General features: G+C 42.5%; 1 pseudogene; it reads left to right on the forward strand.

Annotated features, from left to right (window-relative positions):
- The first annotated feature begins 4798 nt into the window (after positions 1 to 4798).
- LOC101757516 lies at positions 4799 to 5688 on the forward strand (annotated as a pseudogene).
- The last annotated feature ends 1622 nt before the right edge of the window (positions 5689 to 7310 follow it).

Raw genomic sequence — 7310 nt, forward strand, 5'->3', positions numbered from 1 at the left:
GACCAATGATCTAAGTCCATGGTCGACTACTTAAATGGAATTCTATGGGTTTCCAAGTTGATTAGATCAGTTGGATCTGGGTTTCCCATAGGGTCGAGACAGATAAGACCGGGGATTTCGGTATGGCAAATGGTAATCTGGTGCCTAACCGCCTAAAAAGGTAAAAAGGGAAGAAATGAGAACGGATCTAAAATAGATGCCTTGGCGGTGAAAAGTAAAAAGAAAAGTTTCAGTAAGTACCTCCGGGATGAAGCTCATCATGGTTGGCAGAATTGCTGGCGGAGCTATAGTCGCTGAAGCCGTCAGCGGGACCTCTGTCGCCGATGAAGCTCCCGCTGCCGCCGATGGAGCTGCTACCGCTGCCGCTGGAGCTGCCGCCGCTGGAGCCGTCGTCGGGGTCTCCGGTACTAGTGAAGTTCCTGATGATGTCGCCATTGGGGAGATGGTGTGGAATGTGGATGAAAAGGCATCACCGAAGGAGGAGATTGGAAGCTAAAGGAGCGCTAGAGGAAGAAGGAAACCAGTGCGCCAAAGAAGGAAGACGTGGGCTTGTGAAAAAGAAGTGCGGGACGTGCTGATATTTAAGAACGGTCCGAGAAGGGGTAAAGGTGGGATTTTTCCCACGCCGTCAACGCGATTTTCAGGGGAGTGGTTGTCTCAGGCGCCCGTTTCGAAAAGATTGCAATCATCAGGCAGAGGACCGCAAAACGGAAAGATGTTTTTAATGTGTTTGTTTCGGAAGGGAATGTTAAAAGGAATTTCGAAGTAAAGATTATGTTTTACTCCGAAACTGGGGGGCATGTATTGATGCCAGATTTTGACATGTATGGAATCGGCGTCAAAAAGGGAAAAAGTTTAGCCGATGCGGCAAGTCGAAAGGGTCACGACTGGAAATCGGCCGAATGGTGCTACAGTTGGAGATCGGCCGATTGGCGCTGCGGTGTTTTGGCAGATGGAGTTGGTAGAAATTGGCCGATTAAGAGGCTGGAGCAATTGGGCCAATATGGGCTTCAAGTGAATTGCAAAGAGAAGATAAAGGGGGATTGGCCCGCAGGAGCGCAACAACCAACTTCGATACGAGTTGTACTTGTAAATATTCATTTTCGTTTAAAATTAGAGATAGAATCCTAGTCGGTTAAGAGATTGGTTGTAACAGGCTATAAATAGCCATCTTTAGAGATCTGTAAAAACAACATCAAATTAATACAACAATCTACTATTTCCTCGTACTTTACTTTCAAGTCGGTGACTTCGCCAATACTTTTCCTCTTTCACGAGTTCGTATGGGTTGCCAGGACTGCATCGACACGATCTCCGTCCGATTCTGTAAGTTCCGTTTATCGAGTAATATCTAAGCTTTAACTTCGGGCACATCGTTGTCGTTTTGTTAAGATTTATTCACCAGTTATCGATATTTACTAGAATTCTAGGTTTTAACTGTTGTTCTAGTTTTATCACCAGTTATCCAGCTTAATATTAGAGCTTTCGGCTTATTTATCTTTATTGTTTATCTATCACTTTTGCACAGTCGATTAGATCTATTTCAAGTGTTGCTCCCGTAACGTTACCTAGTTTACTCCAGTAGTTTCTTCATAAAACGTTACCTAGCGGTCGGCTGCACCACAGCCGATTACCTTGTTATAGCAAATCGGCCGATTCGCTGATAAGCTTCCTCGAGATCGGAACCTTAGCCGATCGCAGCCCCTGAAATTTGACACGTTTTCTCCTTGCCAATCAACAGGTCAGATTGGCTGGCACGCCACGCGAACCGCACCAGGGCAATTACCCGAACAGGAGTTATGCAGATTCTCCCGGGTCGTGTGTCCGACGCTGAGAGTCAATCGGCTGACTTTTAGCGCCAACATGCGCGTGTAAGTTTATGGAAAGGTTATGGTTTGTGAAAAAGCCTTAACGTGTGGACTACCGCACACAAAACAATCACGCCAACGTTGTGCGGTTACGGTCGAGCGTACAGAACCATGTGATGATTGCCATGGCAACAGAAAGTACATGTGGCAAGTAAAAAGAAGTCCAAAAGGCTCGATTCACCGTGAGGCGAGAGTTTTCTTCTGGGATATGAGGTAACATATTAAGGCCTCGTTCATTTCAGCTGGAACGGCCCAAAACGTGGCTTGTTCCACTCGGATCGAATAGGCCCAGTTCAAAGTCAAGCCAGACCAAAAATGGTCGCTCGGTTAGATACAGCCTCGAATGAAAACAGGCCTGGATTGGAATTCTCTCACACTAGACGGCCTAGATTGGAACCCTATCTCCTCAACCCCAGATCAAAACCAGCGAATGCGAGGCGACAGTCCACTGGCGGCACGAGGCGCGAGACTCCGCTACGCGACGCGAGGCGCGGCTCCGCTGGCAGCACGCGAGGCGACGAGGTGGCGGCGCAGCACATCCCCAATGGCGACCGGCTCCCATCCAGCCTCCACCCTCTCCACCGTCTTCTCCCCAGTGAGTGCCGCCATCTCTCCCTCCCCCTCTCCCATCCCCGCGTTCTTGTTCTTGAGGTAGGAATCGTCGGCGCTGATTCAAGATCGCAAGGATTGCCATTCTGCAATTGTACCTTGAAGGCTAAAACAATGAGCCTTGAAAGTGTATTGGGAAAATCCAGTGTTGACACTATCTAGTTTCTGAGAATTCCTGTGCTATCCGTACGCGGATTCCTATTAGTCAGTTATTGTTGCGTTGTACTGCCACAAGCTATAGTGCTTATCACAATCTGGCAATATGCAATTGTGTTTTGGTAATAATTGTTAATTGCAGAGTTCCAGAAACTTTTGTTGGTGAAACTAGCTAATATGATGAGATAATTTGGAGCAATAGGTTGTAAGTAGGGTATAACTTAATCTAAACCTGAACCATGTTGTGAATCTATCCGGTGCCCCACCTCTTTAGTTATTTTCTTAAGCTTGTGTTAGTCAGACTTGTGCTCTCAGCCTCATGTCCATCCTTGGAAATTTGGTGCTTTATAGCATCGCTCGGTATGTAGGGTCCGCATTTTTCTGTATTCTAGAACGTGGGTGGGCGTCGGCATTTTTCTGTAGTCTGTAACATGGGTATGGCGGTCGGCTTTTTTTTGTATTCTTGAAGGCTCACTCTGGAATCTATAGCAGTAATGATATATTTTGGCTTAAACAATGTACCATTTGCAATCTGATTTGTATCCAAGATTTTCATGGCTATCCAAGCTTTAGATTGTATTCTCTCTTGCAGTCAAGCAGTTCAAGCTTTAGATTTTCAATTCTTTTTGCCATAGCTACTTATTGAAGTACACTATTTTACAAAATAAATTAATGCTTTTTCTTGTTACTTGTAGATCCCACTAGCACCATTAAGAGTTGGGGAAGGTGAACTTCCGCCTTCTTGGGATTCGGTACCAACTCCAATAGGTACAAAATTATGTCTATGTGTAAGTCTTTCTTTTTTCTATTCAAAATAGGTACAGAATCCGATAGGTACAGAAACCTGTTTAGCCTTCCATTTTATCTATTTAGCTTCTATTTGACTATAAATTTATATGCTTTAGTTCTGCAATGAATATCTCATTGAGATATCATATTAGAAAGAGGAGGGAGGAAGAAGATGATGACATGATGATGTTTCTATTCCCTGCCTTATATCTGACGGGTTCTGCTAGAGAAGGAGGAGTAAAGAAGAAACGTCATACATCCGAAGAAACAAGAGAGGTTAAGGTTCGTCGACTCCTTGAGGGATATATCAAGAACTGTCAAGTTACATTTAGAATGGAACCCCACATCTTCAAAGAGTTGGCGACTTATCTTAGAAGGAAAAGGCTCGTTGTTGATACAAGGATTACGGTGGAGGAGAAGTTGGGTTTCTTCCTATTCATGTTAAGTCGCAACACCTCATATGAGGATCTTGCAGTGACCTTTGGGCACAACAATGATACCTTCCATCGTCACATCAACCACTTCTTCAAGAAGTTCATTCCCACACTTTCTCATCATTTTCTCCAGTCCCCTGATCCTAATTAAGTGCATCCAAAAATCAAAGATAATCCTAAATTCTATCCAGTCTTCAGAATTGCCTTGGTGCCATTGATGGAACTCATATCCCCGTTTCCATATCCCTTGAGAAGTATTCTCCTTTAGGAATAGGAAGGGCACACTAAGCATTAATGTGATGGTGGCATGTGATTTTGATCTCAACATCACTTTTATTTCTAGTGGATGGGAGGGATCAGCTACAGATTCCAGAGTGCTAAGATGGGCTATGAGCAAGGGCTTCTAGGTACCTCCAGGAAAATTCTATCTGGTTGATGGAGGGTATGGAAATACTCCATCTTTCCTCGCTCCATATCGAGGGGTTCGATACCATTTGAAAGAATTTGGAGCTGGACATCGAAGACCACAAAACTCAAAGGATCTCTTCAACCACCGCCACGCACTACTGAGAAACCATGTCGAAAGGACTTTGGGAGTGCTTAAGAAGCGCTTCCCTATTCTCAAAGTTGCCACAATCCATACGTTGGAAAATAAAGTGAAAATACCACTAGCTGCAGCCATCTTCCACAATCTAATTCGATTATTTCATGAAGATGAAGAATGGTTGGATCATCAGTCGGATAATATTGATCCAACACACTTTGTTTTTCTACCCAATGGCGATCAAATCAATGACTCAGACACTGCACAAGGCAATGCTTTGAGAGATACCATCACCCAAGAAATGTGGGTTCAGTACCAGTAACATGTAAATTAATCTTCATGAATTAATAAGCTTGTAATAAGATTTTATCATGAATAAGTTTTTTCTTTGAAAAGTGATGGTTGCAAAAGGCTCCCCAAAGCTCAATCTGATTGCAAGGGGGTCGCCAAAGTTGAGTAGGTTCCTACCTACAATAAGTGCTACTAAAAAGAAGCCTTCTCCTAAATGGAGTGGGGCAAAGAGGACTGGAGGTTCACCACGAGGTATGGTGTTTAATGTTTCTTCATGCTTTCTTGTCAATTTTGTATTATTGATGCTATGAAGTTTCTATTACTCATGCTTGACCATTGTTTATATAGAAAAATAAAGAGCGGACTGGAACCCAACTCTTGAGAAATCACTTGTTGAAATTCTGCATGAGTATAAAGATGGTGGCTATAGAAGTGACAACGGTTGGAACACTGAAGGGTGGAACAAGATGGTGAAGGAGTTCCATCTGAGAAACAAGTCTGTCTCGTATACAAAGGCACAAATTCAAGATAGAGAATGTCAGCTTAAGAGAGACTACAAAATGCTCAAAGCGGCAAGAATGCAAAGTGGGTCAAAATGGAATGAACAAAGAAATATGGTTGAAGGATCAGCAGCAATGTGGGAGAACCTCATGGTGGTAAGTTAATTTCTTCAAGTAATTGTATGGATAACCTCATAGTGATAACTTTGTATTTGATCAATGTTTTCTTCAAATATGCAGACTTTCCCAAAAATCAAGAAGTTTCAAACAACAAGGCAAGCTTTCCACTCTTTGATGCTTTGGGAGAACTCTATGATGGTATGTTCTGTATAGTAAGCTCTTTCCCAGTCAGATCTCTATAATGTAAAATAGGTGCTTGTCCTATTTCTCTGAATGCATTGCGCCAAATGTAGGTCATTTGGCTGAAGGGACATATAATTTCACTTCTATTGAGTCACAATGTGTGGAAGAGCCCCTTCACCAAATTGATGATGTAGAGGAAGAAGCTGAGAAAGAAGCCCTATAGGAAATTGAGATACATGATGAAGAGGATGAACAAAAGGATGCAAGAGATGAAGAGGAGGCAAGAAGTGGAGAATGAAGAATGGCAGCATCAAGAAAGAAACCAGAAAATAAAGGACAAAGGCCTAGAAAGAGTGCAAAAATTAAAGCCATGATGGAGAGATTCCTTGAAATGAGGACAAAGTAAGACGAAGATGAAGCGAAACAGCTAGCAACAGAAAATGAGGCAAGAGAAAATGAGACAAGAGAAAAGGAGGCAAGAGTTAAGGAGGCTGCTAAAGGTGATGAATACTCCATCAAGATCATCAACACAATGGAAGTGACCAAATAGAAAAAGACCAAAGCTTATGCAATCTTCACCAAGAGCAAAGAAAATAGAGAGACTTTTATTTGTGCTAGTGAAAGATGAAGAATCCACTTTGATTTGGCTTAGGAATGAGATGACCTAGCAGGTAAAGTCGCTGTCTACTTACCTCATGAATTCGCTGTCTACTTATACTACTGTTTTGGCTAAAGCAATTAAGTAGCTACTTGCAGTCATATGTCCCTGGTACTACCTTTTGTAGAACAGCCTAGTTTTTAAGGTTGGTTGGTTCATTGATCTTTTCATTCGTTCAGATGGACTAGTCTTTGTGAAAACGAATGGCTAGACAAAGAAGCTATCAGCGTGGTTTAAATCATAGATCATAATGTTTACTCTATTTTTTATATGCTCAGACCCTTTCCATTGTGTAACTTGTCAGACAAATTAGAAATGTGAAACATGAGTTGATCACCATCTGTTTCATGAATGCTAATGTTTATTTCCATCCCACAAACTTTGCAGACCTAGCTTTGGCCATGGCGGCGGTAGCGGCTTTGTGGCTGGCCCAACCTCTTCATCCATGGAGTAAAGTTGCCCCTAGTTTGGACATGGTGTTTCCCTTTGCGCGACGCGTTTAATTTTGAAGGACAGTTATTACGTACTAGTAATGTTATCCGGATTGGCAAGTGCTGACATATGTAGAAAAATTGTGCTATCTTGATACCTTGGTTCCAGTATAATAGTCTTTGCAAACGCTTCGATTTCATGCCATTACCTTTTCGAAAGCTATTCTCTTGCTTTGCTCATCTTGTGATTCTCCTGTTTCATTGGTGCCTGGCCATCAATGATCTAATTTGGCTGGTTCTGTTTTGTTGTTAGTGTTTAAACTACATTTCCGTGCCAGCTTATGTTAAGCTATTCTGCAAGATAGAACCCTTTACAGGTTGACAGCTATTCTGTTTCAGAGTAATTTAATTTTAGAGCGACAGATTTTGTTTTGTGTTTTCAACTGAAATCCTGGACAATCTATTCCTGTCCAGCCGAACAATACAGATTTTGAAGGTTGGAATAGTTCCTAGACATGAATAGAACCAGACCAGGATTGAGTGAAGGAGCCGGATTCACTCAATCCGGCTCTGGAATGGCTCCTGCCTACTGGGCAGAGGAACCGAACGAGGCCTAACTAGGAATATCAATATCATGTTGTAACTTAGGGGATATTTGGTTCTCTTTGCTTATTTTTAGCATGTGTCACATCGAATATTTAGATACTAATTAGGAGTTAAGAGTCGG

This window comes from Setaria italica, chromosome II (genome assembly GCF_000263155.2).
Source record: "Setaria italica strain Yugu1 chromosome II, Setaria_italica_v2.0, whole genome shotgun sequence".
NCBI classification, from domain to species: domain Eukaryota; kingdom Viridiplantae; phylum Streptophyta; class Magnoliopsida; order Poales; family Poaceae; genus Setaria; species Setaria italica.